The sequence below is a fragment of the Pleurodeles waltl genome, chromosome 2_2 (assembly GCF_031143425.1).
Source record: "Pleurodeles waltl isolate 20211129_DDA chromosome 2_2, aPleWal1.hap1.20221129, whole genome shotgun sequence".
In the NCBI taxonomy this organism is placed as follows: Eukaryota; Metazoa; Chordata; class Amphibia; order Caudata; family Salamandridae; genus Pleurodeles; species Pleurodeles waltl.
In genome coordinates, this window is record NC_090439.1 from 1078756823 (window position 1) to 1078782059 (window position 25237).

Sequence of the window (25237 nt, forward strand, 5' to 3'; positions counted from 1 at the left end):
GGTGTATCATGCTGGCTTCACTACAGGATCTGGGTAGTGGCCACCTTGGTTCTTAGGACTTCCTTTTACAGTGATGGAAGTGTGAAATGACCTACTGGGGAGATGTGTGGTGGTCTCATGTCTTTGAGGAAGTTCCTTTTAGACATTTGTAAATGCATGTGTGGCACCAAGGCTAGTAGAAAGTATACTTCAGACTCTGACAGGCGTGGTCCTCTAGGTCCCAGTGGGTATGTTAAGTCTTGGGGGAATGTTAATACAGTCAAGGACACAGTAATGAACATGAGGGCTCTAGGTGGTGTGCTATAAAAAGCTCCTTTCCCCCAGGTGGGCTGTTGCTTTGGGAATGAGTGATTTGTGGTGGAGAGGACATTTGATGGATCAGGAATTCAGAGAGGATTGTGAGTGGGAGTGGAGATCCCTGTGGTGTTGTGTCCCAAAATGCTCGCCAATATCTCTCCAACCATGCTCCGATGGAAATGTCACTGAAAGGTCTCCTGAAGTTAGAGGATTTTTACAGGACACTACATCCCTGTAGTTTGCTAGGAGGGAATTTTTCAGAGTGGGAATCAAAGACCAACGTAGATTTGAATCAAGGCTCAACCCCTTCGGACAATATTCTATGAGAAGCCCTATAAGTGACTATAAGGGAAACTATTATTTCATAAGTGGGAGGGCAGCGTAGAGATGAAGAGAAAACTGTTGCAGACCTTGTGAGCCTGCTTAATATACTGGAGATAAAACATGTACTTACAACATGTACTTTGTGGGAAAGCAGGGACCCTAAGGCAGCTGGAAGTGATGACTGTTGATAAAAGAAAAATCATTAGAAAGGGCCCCATGGGTATGGGTGACTTTGCAAAGGTGACTTCGCATCATAGAGTGTATGACTGATATGGGGGACTAAACCAGTAATTGCATTTATTGGTTGAACATTCCAGTGTTCAGAACTTCAAATAATTGCTGTTATACCGGACCCTCTGAGGGGGTTCGTCATTTACCTGTGAAAGGACTGCAGGGAATTTTGAAGGTTGCTATCATAATATGTACTAGAATGTACCCATCCCAGTTGCAGAAAGAGATTACTCAACAATTCTGGACCTCTAGTTGGCCGCACCACAGGGGAATATCAGCAGGAGAGCTGCTAAAGGCAATCACATCTATGCCCCCCAGAACGTTAAAAAAAAATATGTCAGTTGACTGGTTGGCCCTTTGGAGGTTATGCTGAAGGAAGCCTTAGATACCAAGGAGTGGCAGTGCAACCTTAGAGGAGCCTCTATTGGGCTATCTCCAAGCCCGGTAAGATAGTCACTGATTGTGCTTGAAATAGACATATTTCTCTGATCAATATAGATCCGAAAATAATGGTCACTAGACTGTCCAGAGAAAAATGGCCTCTAGAGAGTCTGGACCAGTGCAGCATTAGCTCTAGGTACTAGGTACTGTCTCCAGCACCTACAGGTTGTCCTGCCTCTCTCCAGAAAATGTCTCACCTGCAGTGTTGGTCGCCATAAATATTAAGAAGGCGTTTGACTCTGTTATATGGTTCTTCCTTTCCAAATATTGGAAAAAATGATCTTCAGCTCTTGATTTACAGCTTATGTCAATTTGTTCTACTCTTGCCCTTGGGCAAGGGTCTGCAAAATGGAGTTATTTTCTAAACCATTCTCAAGAGAAAGGGTGTCAAGGCAGTGTGGCCTACTCTCTTTGCTCTCTTTTCCCCTAGCCATGGAGCCTCTGGCAACCTGGGTTCGGTGAGATGCGCAGATTAGGGGCATTGACTCGGGCAGGGGTCTTGAGGACGATGTTGGTGAGGTTCTCTATACCTAGTGGAGCTGCAGCTATCGGCCCCTAGAATCATTTATATCTTGAGCATCCATGGAGATGCCTCAGGCCTTATGGTCAACTGACATAATTAAGTATTGGTCCTCTTGAAAAAATCTGAGGTGGTGAAAGCATTCAATATTCCAACTGCATAGGCTGTACAGGGACTTTTTAATACTATGTAGGTCTTGTTAAAACTGGAGGAACACAGGAATGTGTATATTGTTCCTATATTGCTTCAATTGAAACATCAAAAAACAGCATAGGTAGAATATTAATCTCAATAATGGGAAAAGCAGCCTTATATAAAAGTGATATAGTGGCCACAGTTGCTTTTTTAATGTTAAATAATTACCCATATCCTTTTGACTCCTCACTTCTTTAAAGTTTCCAATCTAACTTGAGATGAGTGTTAGACTTGTAAGCCTTAGGGTGGTCTTCTCTTAAACCTTTTCCTACTTGCCTCATCTTTTTGCTCAATCTTTTTTTGGGCCTACAGCACTGCTTGTGTCACCCTCACAAGCAGCCCTTTAAACATGTTTCAGGCCTGCCACTACAGAGCCTGTCTGTGCAGTTCTACTGCTTGTTAGAAAATGGCCCTCTTTGACAGGTCACCCCAAACCCTTTTTCCTTCCTCCACCTCTTTTTCTGACCCCCTTTCTATTGACTTTAGGACTCTGCAATGCTAACCAGTACTAAAATGCATGTGCTCTCTCCCTAAAACATGAGAAAATTGGCTCATACCCAATTGGCATATTTAATTTACTTGTAAATCCCTAGTAAAGTCCACTACAATTGCCCAGGACCTTGAAATTAAATGCTACTGGTAGGCCCGCAGTACTGATTGTGCCACCCACATAAGTAGCCCCTTAACCATTTCTAAGGCCTGCCATTGCAAGGCCTAAGTGTGCAGTTTCACTGCCACTTTGACTTAGTTTTTAAAACTACTTAACCCATAAGGAAGGGTGCTATGTAAGTAAAAGGCAGGCCATGTACTTATGTGTCCTGGTAGTTAAACACTCACCAATTTGTTTTCCACTACTGTGAGGCCTGCTCCTCTCATAGACTTGCATTAGAACTGCCCTCATATACTTTAAAGTGGTAGATTCTGATCTGGATGGAGTAACTCTGTCATGTTTAGTATTTCCAGAATGCTAATAGAAAATCCTGCTTCCTGGTGAAGTTGTATTTAACATTACTATTTTAGAAATGCCACTTTTAAAAAGTAGGCACTTCTCTGTACTTACTGCCATGTGTGCCTTATAGCCCTGTCCCCAATCCATGTCTCATCTGTGCTGGTTGACAGCCCCCTTGTGCATTCCACCAAGACAGCCAAAACACAGGACACTCAGTCACATCTGCATACTGAATGGATCTCCCGGGGCAGGAAGGGTAGAGGGGCTCGCTCTTACATTTCAAAGACCAGTAACCTGTCCTCACACAAAGGACTGATGACAACTCACAGGGTTCCTGGCAGACAGGACTGGGCTGAAAGGGGAACTTGTACCCTTCAAAACCACTCTTTGAAGTTTCCCCCACTTCCAAGGCATTTTGGAGTATATACACTGGGCCTCTCACCCGACCAATTAGACACTTCTGGACCAACACCTGGACTCTATCAGAGAGACTGCCTGGCTACCCAAAGGACTCATCTGGACTGCTCTATTGAAGCACTGCTTTCCTGCTTGCTGCCCTGCTTCCTGGTGCTTCTGACTCTGCTGGATGGACTCTGCCTTCCTCCTAAAGTGCGCTCCAAGGGCTTTGATTGAGCTTGCCTCCTGTTTCTGAAGTCTCAGGGCCAATTAAGACTTCACCCCTTCAGGAAATCCTTGTGTGTCTTAAAACCAACGCAAAGCCTGTAGAAATTGATGCACCACTTGCCTTCTCAGATGGAAAATTGCAGCACTGCCGACCAGAACGACACAATGCCGGACCCGCAAACGGAAAAGAAAGTAGCGCCCGCCTCGCATCTGAAATTTTGCCGCATCGCCGACCAGATCGACGCAGTGCCTGGTCTTTCTACCAGCACGTCAAGTATTTTCAACTCATCGTCCCTGGGAGTAAAAATATCACTGCATCACAGTAAGGAACCAAGGCTTTGCTCCTGAAATCTGACACATCACCTTGCAGCTTGGAAAAAAAAAACACGTTGTCTGTGATATGCCGGAAAGTCTGACGTGACATCTTACTTTTCCAAGCATCTCCTCCCTTGCGGGCCCCGTGCATCGGTATTTCTGACTCATCCTAGGTAGAGTGTTATACAAAGATACAACCCAAGGATTCAGACTCTTTTAAACCTTTAAAAAGTGATATTTCCAGTTGTGCTTATTGGACTTTTGTTGTTTTTACCTTATTTTATTATCTATTCTAAACCAGTGTGCTGTATTTTTGTGGTGTTTTCATTATGTTACTATGGCGGTCATTCCAACCCTGGCGGTCGGTGTTAAAGCGGCGGCAAAACCGCCAACAGGCTGGCGGTAAAAAAAATGGAATTCCGACCGAGGCGGTAACCGCCAACAGAGACCGCCACTTTAACACACCGACCGCCACGGCGGTACAAACAAACAGCGCGGCGGTCACCGCCAACAGACAGGCGGGAGTCAATGTACCGCCCACAGTATCACAACCTAGCAATCCGCCACCTTTTCCGGGGCGGTAGCCCAGCTGATAAAAACACGGCGGAAACAGCCATTTCGAAGGAAAAACGCTCACCTCCATACACCCCACGAGGAATCAGGACAGCATGGAGCCCGAACTCCACATACTCCCAGCGATAGTCTTCCTGCTCCTCTACCAGGAGCACGAACGCCGGCGCAGAAGCCAACGGTGAGTACTGCACCTACAACACAGGGGAGGGGGGAGGGAAAAAATTACGGGGACACACATACGCGACACACCCACCTCCACCCTCACCCACTACAACACACACATCAATGCATAGCAATACATCACAGTTACACCCCCCAAACCCCCCGGAAGAATGCAAAGACAAAAGGAAATGATTTTAAACATTGAAATATATTGCAATACTGCCAAAAAATATATATACACATCAAAAACACTTATATACAGACATGTACAAGTCCGAGCATTGTAGCAGGCATTGTCCGTGGACCACTGGGACCAAATCACATGGGCAAAGCCCACACAGGATACCTGACTCTAATGGAGAGAACACTGCAGGGGCATCAGATAGCAAAACTACAGGCACCTCAGGGGGAAGGGAAGGGGGGGCACCTCAGCCAGATGAGTGCACGACGCCAGATCCACGAGGGGCCTCCATGCCCACTGTTCAATCCTGGGGAGTGCAAAGCCACAGTCTCACAAGTCCAGACAGTGGGTGGGCTGCCCACTGTTCAATCCTGGGGAGTGCAAAGCCACAGTCTCACAAGTCTATACAGTGGGTGGGCTGCCCACTGCTCAATCCTGGGGAGTGCAAAGCCACAGTCTCACAAGTGGATAACAGTCTCCACTGGTTCTGGAGGGGGCCTGGTGCCCAGAGTGCCTCGTGCAGCCCTGCCCGACACAGATGCGGCCCAGCCCCTGCCGCTCATGGGCCAGCGGTGCCTGCGATGGAGTGGCCAGTTCAGCGGTGCTTGAGATGCAGGGCCCAGTGCAGCGGCGCTTGAGATGGAGTGCCCAGTTCAGCGGTGCTTGAGATGAAGGGCCCAGTGCAGCGGTGCTTGAGACGGCGGTGCCCAGTTCAGCGGTGCTTTTGATGAAGGGCCCAGTTCAGCTGTGCTTGAGACGGCGGTGCCCAGTTCAGCAGTGCTTGAGACGGCGGTGCCCAGTTCAGCGGTGCTTGAGATGAAGGGCCCAGTGCAGCGGTGCTTGAGACGGCGGTGCCCAGTTCAGCGGTGCTTGAGATGAAGGGCCCAGTGCAGCGGTGCTTGAGACGGCGGTGCCCAGTTCAGCGGTGCTTGAGATGAAGGGCCCAGTTCAGCTGTGCTTGAGACGGCGGTGCCCAGTTCAGCGGTGCTTGAGACGGCGGTGCCCAGTTCAGCGTTGCTTGAGATGAAGGGCCCAGTGCAGCGGTGCTTGAGAAGGCGGTGCCCAGTTCAGCGGTGCTTGAGATGAAGGGCCCAGTGCAGCGGTGCTTGAGACGGCGGTGCCCAGTTCAGCGGTGCTTGAGATGAAGGGCCCAGTGCAGCGGTGCTTGAGACGGCAGTGCCCAGTTCAGCGGTGCTTGAGATGAAGGGCCCAGTTCAGCTGTGCTTGAGACGGCGGTGCCCAGTTCAGCGGTGCTTGAGACGGCGGTGCCCAGTTCACCGATCCCGGCCATGGCGGGGTGCTCATTTGCCACCTGTCCTGTGGCTGGCGGGGCCCTCCTGCCCATCTGTCCTGTGGCTGGCGGGGCCCTCCTGGGCAGCTGTGCTGGGGCTGTTGGTGGCCTCCTGCCCACCTGGGATGGGGCTGGCGGGGCCCTCCTGGCCAGCTGGGCTGATTGCGGTGTTGTCGGGCGTGCTGCCCTTCCCAGCCTTCCTTGATCGCCTGTGGCCCTTCCCCATCTTGGGCGGTGTGCCAACTGTCTCCACACTCCCTGCCGGAGCCCTGGTAGGGATTTTAGTCCCTGGTGTTTTCACCCTCTCCCGCCGGCCACTGCCTATATTGGGATGTTTCTCCGGGGGTGGGCTGCCCGTGCCTTGGCTTCGCACCAAACTGGCTGCCCTGGTGGGTGGGGCACTCCACTGTCCATGGCAGACTGTGATGACAGGGGCCGATTTTGTCGTGGCTGAGGTGCTGACTGTAGTCCTATGACATGGACGGGGTGGGGGAGTTGGTGGAAAGATGTTGAGTTTTGACAGGAAAAACTTTTTTGGAGCAGTGGGACGGGTAGGTGTAGTGGGTATGGGAGTGGAGGAAGAGGTTGTGGTTGTAGGAGTTGTAAGTCTGGTGGCTTTGGGTGCAGGTGCTTGGGCTGGAGGCTGTTGTGAGGTGGATGGCTGTTGGGTGGGTGGCTGCCTGCGTTTGTGTATCTTGGAAGGGGGGGCACAGACACACTGGAAGAGGACACAGGGGACGTGTAAATGGCAGTGGGGGTGGTGACTGCACGTGTGTGGGGTGTTCTGGTGTGTGTGCTGCTGACGGGACGTAGTGGCTGAAGATGTTGTGCATGCAGGTGTGAACGGAGAGGTGACAGGGAGGGAGGAGGGAGACGTGGAGGAGGGGGACACAGTGGAGGCAGTGGGTGTTGGTATGTCTGTATGTGGATGTTGCTTGTGTGACTGCCTGTGGGATGTGTGGTGCTTATGTCTGGCTGAGCTTCCCTTGGGTGTTGAGGTGTGTGAAGGCTGGTCTGATGGTGTGTCTGGGATAGGCAGAGGTACAGGTAATAGGGTATGGGTGGAGGAAGTTGGAGGGGGGAGGCTAGAGACAGGGACAATGGCTGCCATCAGTGCCGAGGCCAGAGTCTGGAACGATCGCTGAAGGGCCGCCTGACCAGAATGAATGCCCTCCAGATATGCATTACTCTGGTGCACCTCCCTTTCTACACCCTGGATGGCATTCAAAATGGTAGACTGCCCAACAGTGAGCGTCCTCAGGAGGTCAATGACCTCCTCACTGAGGGCAGCAGGGGTGACTGGGGCAGGGCCTGAGGTGCCTGGGGCAAAGGAGATGCCCACCTTCCTGGGTGAATGGGCACGGGCCAAACGCTGAGGGGCTGCTGGGAGGGCAGTGCAGGTGCGGTGGGTGGCGGCTGTACCTGTTGTTGCGTGGGGCACAGATGTTGCCTCCACCACAAGGGAGCTCCCTTCAGAGGACGAGTCGGTGTCACTGATGTCTGCCCGAGTCCCCGCTGTGGAGCTCTCCTCGCCCTCCGTCCCACTGGTGAATTCAGATTCCGTTGCGTGGCCCTCCATGGCCATGTGGGATGCAGCTCCCTCGTGCTCAGATGCCACTTCTCCTCCGCCTGATGATGCTAATGTACACATGAACAGGAAGACCACAAAAAAGGGGGGGGAAACAGAATATAGACATGTTGAGTGCATGCATTGGCGACACCGATGGCGGACAGGACAGACACAGAAGCCCCCTGCACTACGCCGCGCACTTGGGGTCAACTACTCAATCCCTGGGACATGGCCTACAAGCCTATGGACGACATCTGCACACATAGATGACACAGGGCCACGAATAGCTGTACTTGGCACCCTACAGAGGTGGGGGGCGTGGACACAGGGGATTTTCCTTTACGGACTAGGTGGTCTCACACACATAATAGTGTCTTGCTTCATCATATGACCACCTAGCCCCACCCAAGTAAGATGATACTACTCAGGCGGACTCAACCTCTGGTTAAAAGAACCAGAGGGAGTGCTGAAATTAAATTGACTGGATAGTTACAATGATCCAGAAGGGGTGAATAATAAAATTACCAAACATGTCACCGGTGGCTATTGTTAGTTTTAATGGTGGTGCATGTTGGTAAGACTAAAACTAAGGGGGAAGGCTCGTTAGAGAATGATGTCTCTTGGAGTCTAAAAGGAAATGGACAAGACCAACATGTTTCTGCCCTCACTGAGTGCTGGTAGGTCAGGGGCATTCGTCAGGGTCGGAGCACGTGTAGTAAGTACAGTGCTCAAAGTGAAAAGTGTGTGGCCTACCTGAACAGGTAGTTGACGGTGAGGTAGGCCTATAGTAGATGATAAATAAAGCACAATTAATTCAGAGTGATAAAAAAGTGGCAAACCACAGTACACAACACAGCAATAGGTGAGAAAATGTAAAAATGCACTCACACATGCATGCAATTGTGACTTACCCCGGAGCTGGGGGCGTATTGCCTCTGGTCTGGCTAGAACCGGGGGGGGTTTTCCCTTGTAGTCACACTCTGAGGAGATTAAGAGTTTAGCAAGGGGGGACAAGGAAAAGGAAGGGGAATGAGGACGCACAGTGCGCTTGCAGAAAGGAGGAAACTGCGCAGAGTGCGCTACAGACAGGGGGAGGCCAATGGGGCAGGTTAGTAAAAAAAGGGAAGGGGCAAGAGATGAAAAAGGTAAAAATAGAAGAAGAAAAAATCTAGGCAAAAAGGGAGAGAGAAGGAATACCACAGGGAGAAGAGGAAAGAAGAAAAGGAGAAAAAGAAAAGAAGAGGAACGAAAGATAGAAAAGGCCAGGCTAAAAGAAATCTGAATGCTACCAGAAAAAAAGACAGGTAGCAGTAAAAGAAAAAGGGGGAGAAGAGAGGAAAAGAGAGAGGTATAAGGTGATATACAGGGCCAGAATAGCCCACACTTACCACGCCAAAGGGAATACCATGGGGGGTACCTACATGCCGGAGCCAGGCCGCTCTGGTACTGACTGAACGGCTTGCCAGGTCTTTATGAGGAGCTACAGCCAATCGATGTGCAGCTGCTGAAGCCAGGGGCGGTGCCCAATGAAGATTACAATCAGGTGTGCTGCGCGTCAAGGAAAAAAAAAACCCAGTTCGCCGGGGAAATTGTTACCACGCCCCGGAGCCAGCCGCGCCCCCTCGGGGGCTGTGCTAGGTTCGGAGTCTACAGGGCCCCGATTGGTCCTGGTAAGGCGCAACGCCCCGCGGGGGCACCCGGGTCCGGGGCCCAGCCGGGAGCGTCGCGTTTAGTGACGGTGCGGTGAGGAAGGACGCCTCGTCCATGGCGCGGCTAGCGCGCACGGACAAGCGTCCTGCGGTGACGCGTCGCGTGTAACGCGGCGCGTCACTGGAACCCGTGGGACTCTGGGAATGTGAGTCCCATGGGGAAGGTCCCAGATGGGCGACCAGGGTAAAATGCTACAGAAGGGGGGGGGGTGCTGGGGGGAAAAAAAGGGGGGGGGGGAAGGGAGGAGAAACCGGGCAGGCAAAACACGGAAAAGAGAGGAAAATAGAGGAGGGGTAGAAAAGGGGGGATGAGAAAAGGAACGACAAGAAAGGACTCTGTGCAGGGAACAACGCTGAGGCTCAGTAGAGAGATGGGGTTAGGGTGTGGACAAAGCAGGGGGCAGAGGGAAAAAGAGAAAGTCGATGAGCAGGAAACAAGAGAAAAAGAGAAGAAAAAAGAAAAACATATAAGGGCCAATTAGAAAAAGGAACTAAGGAAAGGGAAGGAAGACACAAATAGAGAGCAAAAAGCGGGGGGGGGGGAGGTGTGCCTGGGAAGAAAAAAGAGGGAAAGAACCCAGACAGAAGAAAAAAGGGGGGAATGGAAAAAAGGAGAGTAGAGTCGGGGGTGGTGGGTTTTTTGCAGAGAAGGGGAGAAGAGGTTAAAGATAGAGAAGACAAGAGAGATAAAAAAAAGGGGAAGGGGGGTGAAAAAGAAAAGGAAAGAGGAAAGAGAAAGGGAAGAAAAAGAGAGCAAAAAGAGCAGAGAGCAAAAACAGGGGCGGGGAGTTGAGAAGGGGGAATCCAGCAGATGTATAGAAAATAGAGGAGAAAGAAAAAGAGGGGGGGGGAAAAAGAAAGAGGGTATGAGAAGGGAGGAGCGACAATAGCTTAGTTACTAGGGGTAGGTCCCGCAATGGGGATTAAAAGGGCCCGTGGAATGTCAGTAAAGTTATCTAATACCGGTTATGATCATAGGTGGGTTTTCATAAAAAAGAGATCTCAAGTTGGTATTTAGTCATCAGCCTAGAGCTGACCATTGAATATTGTCATTCAATCCTATAGTGTCCGTTCGCAGCCTCCAGATCCATCTTTGTTCATACAGTAGGAGCTTGTGTTTGGCATTGGTTGTTGTGGATTTAAGTTGATCCAGTACCACCCACTGCATGTCATCAGGATGGTGATTGCTGGAGATATAGTGCTCTGTGAGTCTTGTGGCATCTCTTTTGCAACGGATGGTGCTCCTATGCTCGCAGATGCGTGTGCCGACTCTTGTTGTCGTCATCCCAATGTACTTCTTGTCACAAGAGCATGTGATCATATATACCACATTTTTACTGTTGCAGTTCGTTAGTTGCCTAAGCTCCCAGGGTGTTTGTAATCCCAAATCAAGTGTGAAGGTTTTACTGGTAAAGGCGCAAACACTGCAATTGCCGCAAGGGTAATGTCCTTTGGGAGGGGGAAGGTCCCAGAGGGTCTTTTGTCTACTTGTGGTGGGGTTTATCCGAGGGCGGGTATGTACAATCATATCCCGAATGCTTTTTGCCTTTCTGTAGGCATTCATTGGGATCTCGAAAGGGAGGCCGCCAGAGGTGAGGATTTTCCAGTCTTCATTTATTATCTTTTTGATCATGTTGGACGCTGGGTTGAACGTGGTCACACAGATCAAGGGGTTCCCCTTATTGTTTCGACTGCTTGGATGCAGTAGAGTCTCTCTGGGGCTCACACGGGCCCGTTTGTCTGCTCTACTTAATAGGTGATCCGGGTATCCTCTTGCTCGAAGTTTGCCACTGAGTAGCTGAGCATGCTTTTTGTAGTCTGTTAATTCGGTACAGTTCTGTCGGAGGCGGAGGTATTGCCCAACTGGGAGGTTTTCCCTGAGGGAACGTGGATGGAAGCTCTGAAACTGGAGGAGAGTGTTCCTATCAGTGGGCTTGTAATACACTTCTGTTATAAGGGAGCCATTTCTTTCAGTTATTAGTAGGTCGAGAAAGGAGACTGCCGGGTTGCCTACTGTGGCTGTAAATCTTAGAAAGGGATTTAGGGTGTTTAGCCACGTGATGAAGATGGTTGCTTCTTCCCTCGTACCTCTCCAGATAATCAGGATATCATCGATATATCTTTTCCATAACCTAATATGGTTGATGTATGGATTTTCTTCAGTAAGTATCATTTCTTTCTCGAAGTGATCCACATATAGGCATGCCAGGCTGGGTGCAAAGGTGCTCCCCATTGAGGTGCCCTGGATCTGTAAAAAGAAGTTCTTATCGAACTCAAAGAAATTTCTGGTAAGAGCCAAATGGGCTAGATCCAGGATAAATTCTGGAGGGGTGATGTAATTCCAGGCGCCCTTATTTAGTAGATCGCTGACCACTTCTAGAGTTGCCTCTTGTGGGATATTAGTGTATAGCGACTCCACATCCAATGTCATGAGATGTTCGCTATCTTTGTCAAATTCTAAGGTGTTTATAAGGGAGAGCACGTCTGTTGTGTCTTTCAGGTACGTGGGAAGGACCCGGGTGCCCCCGCGGGGCGTTGCGCCTTACCAGGACCAATCGGGGCCCTGTAGACTCCGAACCTAGCACAGCCCCGAGGGGGCGCGGCTGGCTCCGGGGCGTGGTAACAATTTCCCCGGCGAACTGGTTTTTTTTTTTCCTTGACGCGCAGCACCTGATTGTAATCTTCATTGGGCACCGCCCCTGGCTTCAGCAGCTGCACATCGATTGGCTGTAGCTCCTCATAAAGACCTGGCAAGCCGTTCAGTCAGTACCAGAGCGGCCTGGCTCCGGCATGTAGGTACCCCCCATGGTATTCCCTTTGGCGTGGTAAGTGTGGGCTATTCTGGCCCTGTATATCACCTTATACCTCTCTCTTTTCCTCTCTTCTCCCCCTTTTTCTTTTACTGCTACCTGTCTTTTTTTCTGGTAGCATTCAGATTTCTTTTAGCCTGGCCTTTTCTATCTTTCGTTCCTCTTCTTTTCTTTTTCTCCTTTTCTTCTTTCCTCTTCTCCCTGTGGTATTCCTTCTCCTTCCCTTTTTGCCTAGATTTTTTCTTCTTCTATTTTTACCTTTTTCATCTCTTGCCCCTTCCCTTTTTTTACTAACCTGCCCCATTGGCCTCCCCCTGTCTGTAGCGCACTCTGCGCAGTTTCCTCCTTTCTGCAAGCGCACTGTGCGTCCTCATTCCCCTTCCTTTTCCTTGTCCCCCCTTGCTAAACCCTTAATCTCCTCAGAGTGTGACTACAAGGGAAACCCCCCCCCCCCCGGTTCTAGCCAGACCAGAGGCAATACGCCCCCAGCTCCGGGGTAAGTCACAATTGCATGCATGTGTGAGTGCATTTTTACATTTTCTCACCTATTGCTGTGTTGTGTGCTGTGGTTTGCCACTTTTTTATCACTCTGAATTAATTGTGCTTTATTTATCATCTACTATAGGCCTACCTCACCGTGAACTACCTGTTCAGGTAGGCCACACACTTTTCACTTTGAGCACTGTACTTACTACACGTGCTCCGACCCTGACGAATGCCCCTGACCTACCAGCACTCAGTGAGGGCAGAAACATGTTGGTCTTGTCCATTTCCTTTTAGACTCCAAGAGACATCATTCTCTAACGAGCCTTCCCCCTTAGTTTTAGTCTTACCAACATGCACCACCATTAAAACCAACAATAGCCACCGGTGACATGTTTGGTAATTTTATTATTCACCCCTTCTGGATCATTGTAACCATCCAGTCAATTTAATTTCAGCACTCCCTCTGGTTCTTTTAACCAGAGGTTGAGTCCGCCTGAGTAGTATCATCTTACTTGGGTGGGGCTAGGTGGTCATATGATGAAGCAAGACACTATTATGTGGGTGAGACCACCTAGTCCGTAAAGGAAAATCCCCCGCTACTCTTGTAGGTCAACACAGCACCCCCTATAAAGCAACCTAATTTAACCAGGCACTGATAAAAGACTAACCCAGTCTTACCCCCAGTTCCTACTACCCCACACCTTTTTGTGATTATATAGTTTCTCTTGGGAGACGGTGTGGGTTAGCCTTGCTTCCCTTGCTCTCTTTCTGTGTATTTGGCGGGGACACAGGGCCATGCCTTACGGAGGGGCCTAGCCTACAGAAATCACCCTGGCCTGGGGATACCCACAGCCCTCCTCCCCCACCCAGACACCTCCACTGCGCGCAAAGTCAGCAGAATGAGAGTGTACTCACCCCCTTGTGTCTGCTGTGATGCCCTCACGCGCCCATCCAAATCAGGGTAGGCCACCACCAGGATCCGGGACATCAGGGGGGTCAAAGTCCGACTGGCACCCCTCCCACGTTGGGAGGCCATCCCCAGCTGAGCCTCCGCCGTCTTCCTGCTCCAGTGGCGGATGTCCTCCGATCTCTTCCGGCAGTGGGTGCCCCGTCTGTGGTGGACCCCCAGGGTCCGGACGTCCTTGGTGATGGCACGCCAAATATCGATCTTCTGGTGGGTGCTGACCTATATGAAATGTACAGGGGGAGAAGAATAGTCATTACCTTCTGCACCCTCAATGTGAGTGGCCCCCCATCCCTACCCTTGCCATGTGGCACATGCTCTCACCATCGTTTGATGTACGCCTCATTCTCACCCCCCCTATCTTTCATCCACTCCACACAGGCATTGCCCATACAGCATGCTCCCTGTTGGTCTGGAGGACCGTAGAGTAGCGAGTACTGGGGGAGGACCCCATCCACAAGTTTATCCAACTCCTCCGCAGTGAAGGCAGGGGCCCTTTCCCCAGTCGCATGAGCCATTGTCTCTTCCAGACTGAGGTCACAGCAGCACTTGCAGTGTAGGTCCTCTCCTGTCGAAGATCAGGTATCAAGTGATTAAGCAGATAGAAAATGGCGGTCACGTCCGCGGCGGGGCGTACCGCGACCGCCGACGCACATCGTCATTTGCTCCTGAGACCCATAGGGTTCAATGTTAACCAATGCTGCATTGCGCCGCGGTCTTCCACCGCCTACCGTCACGGTGTGCAACGCCAGCGCAGTTACCTCACATCCCATTGTCGCACTTTACAGGTCAGGCAGCTGCCATTTCATGGGCCCACATGGCTTACTTTTTACTGCGTCACACATACCTAGGCCTTGCATCAACACTCATACAAGCCATTCTATGGATTAATAATCGTGTTCTGTGCAAGCTGTGGTTACGTACCTGTGGGTTGATTGACTCTGTGCTCGCTGTTGTCCTTCATAGGCACCGTCCGCTGGGACATGGGAGGAGATGCAGGTATCCTCCGGTGTATAGACCGCTGGTGGAACTGTCGACAATGGAGGAGAGACATGTCATACTGACATACAGGCTTGACCGTGCCACTATTCAGGAACTGTGTGCCCAGCTGGAGCCAGACCTGATGTCAGCTATCCGCCAACCCACAGGAATCCCCCTCATGCGCAGGTGCTGTCAGTGCTCCATTTCCTAGCAAGTGGGTCATTTCAAACAACAGTGGCCATATCATCAGGGATGCCCCAGCCTATTTTTTCCAAGGTGTTGTCCAGAGTGTTGTCTGCCCTGCTGAAACACATGCGGAGCTACATCGTTTTCCCTGAGGTGGGGGATTTGCCTACAGTGAAGGGTGATTTCTATGCTCTTGGACATATCCCCAACATCATAGGTGCCATTGATGGAACCCATGTGGCTTTGGTCCCCCCCCACAGGAGTGAACAGGTGTACAGAAACCGGAAAAGTTATCATTCCATGAAGGTCCAGATGGTATGTTTGGCAGACCAGTACATCTCCCATGTTAATGCCAAGTTCCCTCGCTCAGTGCATGACGCATACATCATGCGGAATAGCAGCATCCCTTACGTGATGGGGCAACTCCAGAGGCACCGTGTGTGGCTAATTGGTGACTCTGGTTACCCCAACCTGTCATGGCTACTGACCCCAGTGAGGAATCCCAGGACAAGGGCAGAGGAACGCTACAATGAGGCCCATGGGCGAACTAGGAGGGTGATCGAGCGGACCTTCGGCCTCCTGAAGGCCAGGTTCCGCTGCCTCCATATGACAGGTGGATCCCTATTCTACTCACCAAAGAAGGTGTGCCAGATCATCGTGGCCTGCTGTATGCTTCACAACCTGGCTTTGCGACGACAGGTGCCTTTTCTGCAGGAGGATGGTCCAGATGGTGGTGTTGTAGCAGCTGTGGAGCCTGTTGAGAGTGAAGACGAGGAAGCCGAAGAAGACGACATAGACAACAGGAACACAATAATACAGCAATATTTCCAATGACACACAGGTAAGAATATACACCGGCATACTACATGTACTTAAACACTACTACCTCTCTACTGTCTGTCGTTTTCACCCAGTGTATGGTAACTGAGTTGTGACTTTCCCTTCCGATTTCAGAGATGTGGGCCCCACTTTGTGACATCTGCTTTGTTTCCCCATGGACTACAGCTGTGTGACATTGGTATGTTGGCATCACAATGTAAATAAGCATTTTGGCACGGTAATGTCTAATACATTTGTTCAAAATCACAGCCAGACTCCTGATTGTTTTGTGCAATAACTGTGTTTATTAAAGTGCTCTATATTGGTGGATGGTTGCAAATTGGTGAGGGGTGATGGTGGAGGAATGTCCATGGCAGAGTCCAGACTATTAGTATCACAGGTGCATTGTCCAAATGCCTGTGGAAAGTGGAGCTGGGGCAGTTTAAGGATGGACAGGGTGACAATGTGGGACAGTGGGATGACAATCAGGGTGGTATCCTTTCCTGGCGGGGGTCTTGGCATCTTACTCTGTCTTCTTCCTGGATCTAAGGGACCACTTGCGGGGTGGTTCTCCTTCTGCAGGGGGTGGGGTGCTGGTGGCCTGTTGGTCCTGTGGCGGGGCCTCCTGTCCACTAGCGCCGGCGGAGGTGGTAGGCAGTTCTTGGTCCATGCTAGTGTCACGGGCCCTTTGTGGTGCCACATTGTCCCGCAATGTGGTGACTACCAGATTCAGAACCCCTACGATGGTGCCCAGGCCGGAACTGATGGTTCGTAGTTCCTCCCTGAACCCCAAATACTGGTCCTCCTGCAGGCGCTGGGTCTCCTAAAACCTGGCCAGTACCTTCGCCATCGTCTCCTGGGAATGATGGTACGCTCCCATGATGTTGGAGAGGGCCTCATGGAGAGTGGGTTCCCTGGGCCTGTCCCCCCCTGTCGCACAGCAGCCCTCTCAGTTCCCCTGTTTCCCTGGGCCTCTGTCCCCTGGACTGTGTGCCCACTGCCACTGCCCCCAGGTCCCTGTTGTTGTTGGGGTGGTGGGTTAACCTGGGTGCCCTGTATTGGTGGACACACCGCTGATTGACGTGTCCTGGGGACAGAGGTATGGGCCCGCTGGGTGGGTGCTGTGCTGGTGTTCCCAGAGGGGGGAACGTCTGCTGTGGCCTGTGGCTGTCTGAGGGGAACCGACTGTCCCGAGGTCCCCGATGGGCCGGGCTGGTCATCTAGATCCAGGTCGACAGAGCTGCTGTCATCACTGTGGGCCTCTTCTGTGTACCCTCCTGCGCGGTGACGTTGCGTTGGGGTCCTGAAGGGGTATAAAACCATGATTATTGCATCTGTGTGTGCCATGGTGTGCAATGGGTGGGTGCCCGTGTACCCCAGTGCTTGCATTCCTGTGTGGGGGCTTTTGTGACGTGGTTTGGGGGGGGGATGGGTATGTGCAGTGGGCATGCTTTGGTGATGGGTGTCCATGCTTTGTGGTCGCATGCAGGGCTTGGTGTTGGAATGGGTGGGTTGTGATGGTAAGACATTTGCAAGGAGTATGAGTGATGGGGTGAGGGTGAGGGTGGGGGTATGAGTTGGCATGCTGGTGGGGTGGGGGGGATGAAGTAGTGAAGATGAGACTTACCAGAGTCCATTCCTCCAGATACTCCGCCGAGGCCCTCAGGATGCAGGATCGCCAAGATCTGCACTGCAAGGCGGTGTCTGGATACCACGGAACGCACCTTCCCCCGTAGGTCGTTCCACTGCTTCCTGATGTCATCCCGATTTCTTGGGTGCTGTCCCACAGCGTTGACCCTGTCGACTATTCTGCTCCATAGCTCCATCTTCCTGGCAATGGACGTCTGCTGCACTTGTGTTCCGAATAGCTGTGGCTCTACCCGGATGATTTCCTCCACCATGACCCGGAGTTCCTCCTCAGAAAACCTGGGGTGTCTTTGCGGTGCCATGGGGTGGTGTAGGTGATGTGTGGGGTGGATTGTGTGGTGCTAAGTGTGGTGAAGTGTATTGGTGTGTTGTGTGAAGTGCGTGGTAATAGTGCTGGGTGATGGTAATATGCGCGTCTGGGTGCTCGGTTCTCTATTTCTCTGTGCGTGGTCCTGATTTTTTAGGAGTGGGGGTTTGTGGGTGATGTGGGTGTGTGTTTTATATTTAATTGGGTGTGTGGGAGTGGTGTGCGTATGTGTATCAGGTGTGTGTATATTTGGAATTGTCCAATGTGGCTGTGTTTTGTAAGTGTGTGTGTATTTTGAGCGCAGCGGTGTGTACCGTCAATGGAATACCGCATTTGAAAGACCGCCGCGTGGAATCGTGGGTCGTGATAGTGTGGGTGTATTTCTGTTGGCGTGACGGTGTCGGTTTGGTTATCACCAGTTTCTCGCTGGCCTTTGGTGTGGCGGACTTTTGTGGGTGTCTGTATTTTGGCGGTTTCCATGTTGTGGGTCAGAATGATCGTGGCGGTTTACCGCGGCCGCGGCGGTATGTTGGCGGTCTTCTGACAGCGGTATGCACCTTTTACCGCCAATGTTGGAATGACCACCTATATGAGTTATCACAAAAATAGTTTACACATTGCCTTCTAAGTTAAGCCTGACTGCTGAGAGCCAAGCTACCACAGGTTAGGCACAGGAGAATTTGGGTTGTGTTGTGACTTTATACTTTTTGGTGCAAAACTGCACTAACGCAGTTTTGCACCAAACCATTTAACACCGGCTTGCACCATTTCTGTGCACCAGCCAGGCACCGGCACCATATTTATGGAATGGTGGAAGCCGGTGCAAAGGGTGGGCTACCGTAAAAAAATAACGTTAGTCGGGTGGGGCAGGCGCTAGGGAAGAAGGTGGTTTAGCACCAAAAAACTGACATTAGGCAGGTTAGAGTCATTTTCTGATGCGAAACCATCCATACCGCTCTGACCCAGGCATGAAAAGTGGGACAACGCAAGCTTTGCACCATTTTTTGCCCCCCTCTCCATCCCGTGCACCATTTTTGCATAGGAGTATAAATATGGCGTTAAGGCCATAGAGTCATTTTTTGCACGGGAATGCCTACCTTGCATCTCATTAAGGCAAGGTAGGTTTCCACTTCTAAAAAATGGCTTTCACTCCATAAATTTGTAGTTTTGCACTGAATTAGAGTAAAGAAAATTATGATAATTCGGTGCAAACAGAGCATACATATGCCCCCTAGATCTGTAACTGGACTCTGTCAGGATGACTGCAGTGCTGCCCAAAGGACCCAACTGGACTGCTCTTCAGGAAGGACTGCTCTTCTGTTTGTTAGCCTGCTGCTCCATGACTCTGCAGGAAGGACTTTGCCTTCCCCCACAAGTGATGTCCATGGGCTTGGACTAAGCTTTCCTCCTGTTAAGAAGTCTCAGGGACACCAAAGACCTCATCTAACATGAACACCAGGTGCCTCGTCTTATATCAGAGGTTGGGGACCAGACCAAGTACACTCCCATGAAAACCATTTTGATCTCCAAATTTCGACTGTCCTGATAAGTATCGCCAAAGATTCAGAGACAGTCAGAAACCTCCCCAATTAATCCTGGGTATGCTTCATTGATTATTCCAGTAAGGCACGGAATATCTGAGTGCAGGGCAACAAAGTAAATGATTATGTTGGGCTGTACAATTTAATCATGGGAGAGTCCTGCTTAGTATCTGTTTTACAGAGTTGCACCAGCACCTAGCTTAGATAGTAAGCTGACTGATCCCAGGAAGCTTGCTGAGGAAGTGGACCTCTGGGCTAGTACCAGAGTGCCCAAAAAGGTACCTGGGAGTTCACTGAAAAAGGGTGGTTCTGGTTCGCCCCGACGGAGTGAGGAGGAGGTTACAGATGACCTAGAAGAAGGGGGAGGAAACAGGGTGGTGGTTTGGATGGGCAGTGGCTCAGATCACCCCATTTCCAGCCCTACTGCTTCAAGTGCTCCAAGCTAGGATGCAAGCTGGGGGACTCTGTCTGTCCAAAGAAACCACTGGTGGGATCTCTACAGGGGTGGCCAATGTGACCTTAGGGGAAAGTAGTCCCCAGGCGCAGGTCATAGACCATGCCATAATATCCTCAGTTGGGAGACAGACTCAAAGGGTGAGCTGGTGATCCCTGAGGGTGGGAATCATCACTTCCACTAGATGGGAGTGAATGGGGTCCCAGTCACTGCTTTGATGTACACCAGGGCTTCACGATATGTAGGGTACAATTTTCAGAGAGGAGTATACCCGTCAGGTGTGGAGGGTGACTCCAGCTCATGAGGAGTACTTTTTCCACCCTATGGCCCTGGTATCTCTCAAATGGAGTGAGGAAGTGACCAAGCAAAGGGTCATAGTTAGTCCCCAGATGCCCATAGACTGCATTCTTGGGAAATATTGACCCCAGATGGCAGGAGAACTGGGAGGGGTGGTCCCACAGCCACCCAGACAGTGCAGTTGTCTGGAAGTATCCCTCCCCAGAGGAGGATTCAAGAGCCCAGATATCGGAGAAGGATGAGGACTCACCCTGCCCCTGTACAGCCTACGGGTTTAGACCTCGGTTGGAGGACCAGTTGCAGGATATCACCCCTGTGCCACTTTGCAACCCCTTGCACCACATTATTCCTGCGTCAGGCATAATGTATGCAAGGATGGAGTTCCAGAGCATGGAGGGCCGAAAAAATGACGCAGTGAAATTTACAACATTTCACTGGCCCATATTTTCCATAATCAACACTATTGATGCTAGTGCAGCAAAGCACCACAACATTGTAAAATTTTTTGACACTATTGTCCTAATGACTGTCATAGAGCGCCGTAGTGCAAATATACATTTATCTATCCATCTATCTATATATCTCTTGCTTATCACTTTTTCCTCCACATTCGAAGAAAGACTCGGACACAACTGTGCAGTGCATGAAAGGTGTAGTTTATTGCGAAAGCGTTGCCTGAATAAATTACACCCTTCATTCACTGCACAGAAGTGTCTGAGTCTTTCTTCGACTGTGAAGGAGAAAGTAACATAGAATGGTGTTTGGACTACCAGAAACCCAGCTCGGACCGCCGGACTCCAGAGATTTGGGCGAGTGATATATATAAATATATATATATATATATATATATACATATATATATATATATATACAGTATATATATATATTTCTTCCAAAATTATGAGATTCCACTTGTCATATGGCCGATATTTGTAGTCTTCATATTTTCATTGCATAAAGTGCATTAGAAGGCTCCAGCCGAAATGCGTAGACATTTCAGCTTTTGTTTGACAGTGGTTTGTGAAAGGCATTTGATTTCGAATAAACAGATGAGCATCGATGAATGGGAGGATTGGATTTCTCTGTATGTGTCAGCAGTTGTGAAACTTCTTCTTGGTGCAGCCGTATGTTGAGTGAATTCTCAACTTTGTTGGAAGATATATAGATATATATATCTTCCAAGTGATGAGATCCCACGGCTGCACCACAATATAGTTCCACAGATGCCATTGCACAAAAGAGCCGATATTTGTCCTCTTCAATGTTCAATGTTCATGTTTTTATTGCAAATAAAGTGCAAATACGGTTCTGCTCCCAAACATAATAGAGTGTGAATGTGTTTCGGCTGACATATATATGTTAGACCTGGCATCCTTGGCGGGGTTTGCCCTGTCTTTTTGCCTCTGCTTCTTGTATTTTTGACTGTGTGCTGGATTTCGTTTTTGCAGTTTTTTGGTACTCTGGACACTTTACCACTGCTGACCAGTGGTAAAGTGCAAGTGCTCCCTGGATAAATTGTGATTATGATTGGTTATCCCTGATTGGCATATTTGATTTACTAGTAAGCATCTAGTAAAGTGCACTAGAGGTTCCCAGGGCCTATAAATCAAATGCTACTGGCGGGCCTGCAGCACTGATTGTGCTAGCCATTAGTAGCCCTGTAAACATATCTTAGACATGCAGTGTATGCAGTTTTAAACTACCAAACTACCAATTCGACCTGGCAAGTGTACCCACTTGCCAGGCCCAAACCTTCCCTTTTACTACATATAAGTCATCCCTAAGGTAGGCCCAATGCAGCCCCATGGGCAGGGTGCAATGTATTTAAAAGGTAGGACATGGTGTGTTTTACATGTCCTGATAATGAAATACTGCTAAATTCGTTTTCACTATTGCAAGGCCTATCTCTCACAGAGACTAACATGAGGATTGCCTTTAAATATATTTTCAGTGTAATTTCACATTGGGAGCAGGTAGATAGTTGGAGTTTGGGGTCTCTGATCTCACAATTGAGAAATACATCTTTTGGTAAAGTTGGTTTTCAGATTGTTTGAAAATGCCCCTTTTAGAAAGTGGGTGTTTTCTTGCTTAACCATTCTGTGCCTCTGCCTGACTTTTAGAACACTTCTGGATCAAGAGGAACCTCTGCCAAGGAGGAAGAGTGCTGCACCTTTGCTGTGTGTGCTTTGCTGGGTTGACCTGCAGTTGCTGTGTCTGCCTTAAAGAGGACAAAGACTGGACTTTGCTGTGTACCCTGATTGTGAACTATCTCCAAGGGTTTGGACTGAGCTTGCCTCCTGTTAAGAAGTCTCAGGGACATCAACGATTTCACCTACCAACCTCTAGGTTTGTTTGCTGTGGGCCCTAACTCACTAGGTGGTGTCCCCTCTAGTTTCTGGACCCTTGGGAGTGATAGCTGTCCTAAAAACAAGAAGAACCAGGTGCACCGACTCCGGGAGACTTCGATGCCGCTGCCCAACCCCACCTGCACCCGAAGCTGTGGATCCCTGATGAAGTGTTCCGATCATGACTGACACCGCTGGCCCAACCCCGCCGCAGGCACTGTCCGCCCGTGACTCTTTGAGTCCTGAGGGCTGTGTAATCAACGTCCGTGACACCAGTCTCCACCACAGCACCTGTAGCCCCGTGGCATGATAGCGACTCGAAGAGGTCACCCATCGTGTCTTGACCCACCAGATTCATCAACCCTGCCAGATGGTCAGGATCTGAGGCCTCGCACCGACACCACATCACCTCTCCTTCTCTGCAGTAAGGATCCAATTTCGTACCAGATCCCTCACCTCCCTGACTCTGTGCTCTAGCTTGTTTCCTCGTTACCAAAGATACTGTACCTGGGGATCCGTATAACTCTGTGACTGGCACTGCCCTCCTCGGGAGTGGCATCAGATTGTTGGGAACAAGTTAAAGCTATTGTGTTTCTAAGCACTATTTTCAAGTTTAATCTTTCAAAATTCGTATCTTAGCTTGTGTATGTTGGATTTTTGTCATTCTGGTCTTGTTTTACTCAGATAAATATTGACTATTCTTCTGCACTGGTGTTGAGTGCTTTTGTGGTGTTTTCACTGTGTTACTGTGTGTGTTGGTACAAATACTTTACACATTGCCTCTGAACTTAGCCTGACTGTTTGTGCCAAACTACCAAGGTGCTGACCAGGGGTTATCTGACCTGTGTATCTCCCTTACCCTACTAGAGTCAGGGTCCCTACTTGGACAGGATATATATATATATATATATATATATATATATATATATATATATATATATATATATATATATATATATATACACATTTATATGAAAATGTTTGGAGGCAGCGGGCAGTCTGTTTGATGAGAACGGTGGGGGATATAATGTGGGTGGAGGAGGTACTGCGAATACTGACTTGGAGGGATCCAGAACATTGAAACAAGACTTTTTTCGGTATGAGAGGCTATGTGAAAAGGAAATTAATTGATGCTGGCAGGTGATCTCTTTAAATAATTACACTGAAGTTGGCAGGGTTCCACGTGGCTTAAGAATATTAATCACGCCTACTTACCAAAACCCGCACCCTAAACTTCTTGAAGAATGATCTATTCTTATGGCAACAACTTGTAAGAATATGTTAGGGCTGTTATCTAAATATGCAGCCCTTGAAATTGAGGGTATTACTGAGGAGATAATTAAAATGAAGGCTCTGTTTGATGAACATGGGTCCAAGGAGGAGCTTGAACAATTTTTGGCTGGTGTGGAAAAGAGATTGTCTAAATATGAGGAGGAGATAAAGTGATAAAGTGATAAAATTGATTATACGACAGGGAGGATCTTGACACCTGGTAAGAAATATGATGCAGCACAACAGGAGTTTAGGCATATGGGCTCTCTACGTAAGCAAGAATTGCTAACTAGCGAGTGAAGTTCGGTAAATCTTTCAGAGTCTGATAACACAAGGGATACTAGGGTATCGTCTTTCACTACAGCTGAGGAATGTCGTTTTTTACAGATGAACAAAGTCCTCCATTGCGGGCCTCCAAAAGGAAGAGGAGGAGGCAGCGAAGGAGAAAAAGAACTAGGAGAGGCGGATACATTGACAAAAAGGAAATATGCTGCATGGGAGGAACACTCGGCAAAACAAGAAAACCAAATAATGGATGAGGATACTCTGACTGTTGTGAATCTTTTAGCCTATGTACTCAGTGAAGATGAACGTTCTTTGTTACAACTATGACTATCATTTTGCCCCACTGCTAGATTTGACTATCCCAGAACGCGGATTGATCTATTTCATTTTAGAAGGAAACCTAAGTTGCTAAAGGTATTTACCTCACAGAAGGAGAAACAAAAATGACATATTTCATCTAATATTGTGACTGAATATGATCATACCTTTGATAACATATGTATGGGAAACATTGAGGCTTTGGCTTTGTTAAGAGCGTTGGAAGTTGGGGAAAAGCATTGGATATCAGAAAGGGAGTTACTCTTGAGTCTGGGAATAGAAACTAACAGGTCCAGCTCAAATCATTTCAAAGTAAAATCTAAGTGTAATCCTGTGACCCCCCCATGACTCCATTGATTGTTTCCAGGAGGTTGTCACCTCAGAACGTATGAAACTGTGGAAAAATTGTAAGAACGAATATGCCTGTAATCTAAGCCTTAAGGCAAGAAAAGCACTAGATTCTCTTACTAGCAATACCTCATTTTTTATAAAATCTGCTGACAAAGGAGGTAATGTGGTATTATGGGATGTTACTAAATATCAGGAAGAAGCCAGAAGACAATTGGATATGTCGCAATGTTATGAAAAGTCATCCAGGGATGCCTACAGCGATACCATGATCCATTTTCAGGCCCTTTTATCTGAGTGGCACGATAGGGGTATTTTGGGAGTTGAGGGATTTCAATTCTTAAAAGTAGATAAGCCTACAGTCCCTACTTTTTATATGCTACCCAAGATTCACAAGGATAGCACGTCCCCTCCATGGAGACTGATTATAGCAGCAAATAATAGCCTTTTGGAGAATGTTTCAGTCTATTTGGACTTCTTTTTATTCCCTTATCTACTGAGTTTACCTTCGTATTGCAGGGATAGTAGTGACTTCATCACCAAGATACAACATATCCCACGGAAACCTGAATTCATCCTAGTCACAATAGATGTGGCATCTTTATATACTTGTATTGAGCATGAGCTAGGTATACACGCATGTAGGGATTTCTTTTCGGGACAGACCATTGTATTTTTATGATCATTCCATGATGTTATTGGAAATGCTTAAGTTCTGTCTAGAAAATAATGTTTTTTTGTTTGGTGAGCAGTGGTACAGGCAACTTACTGGAACTGCAATGGGAAGTTGCTTTG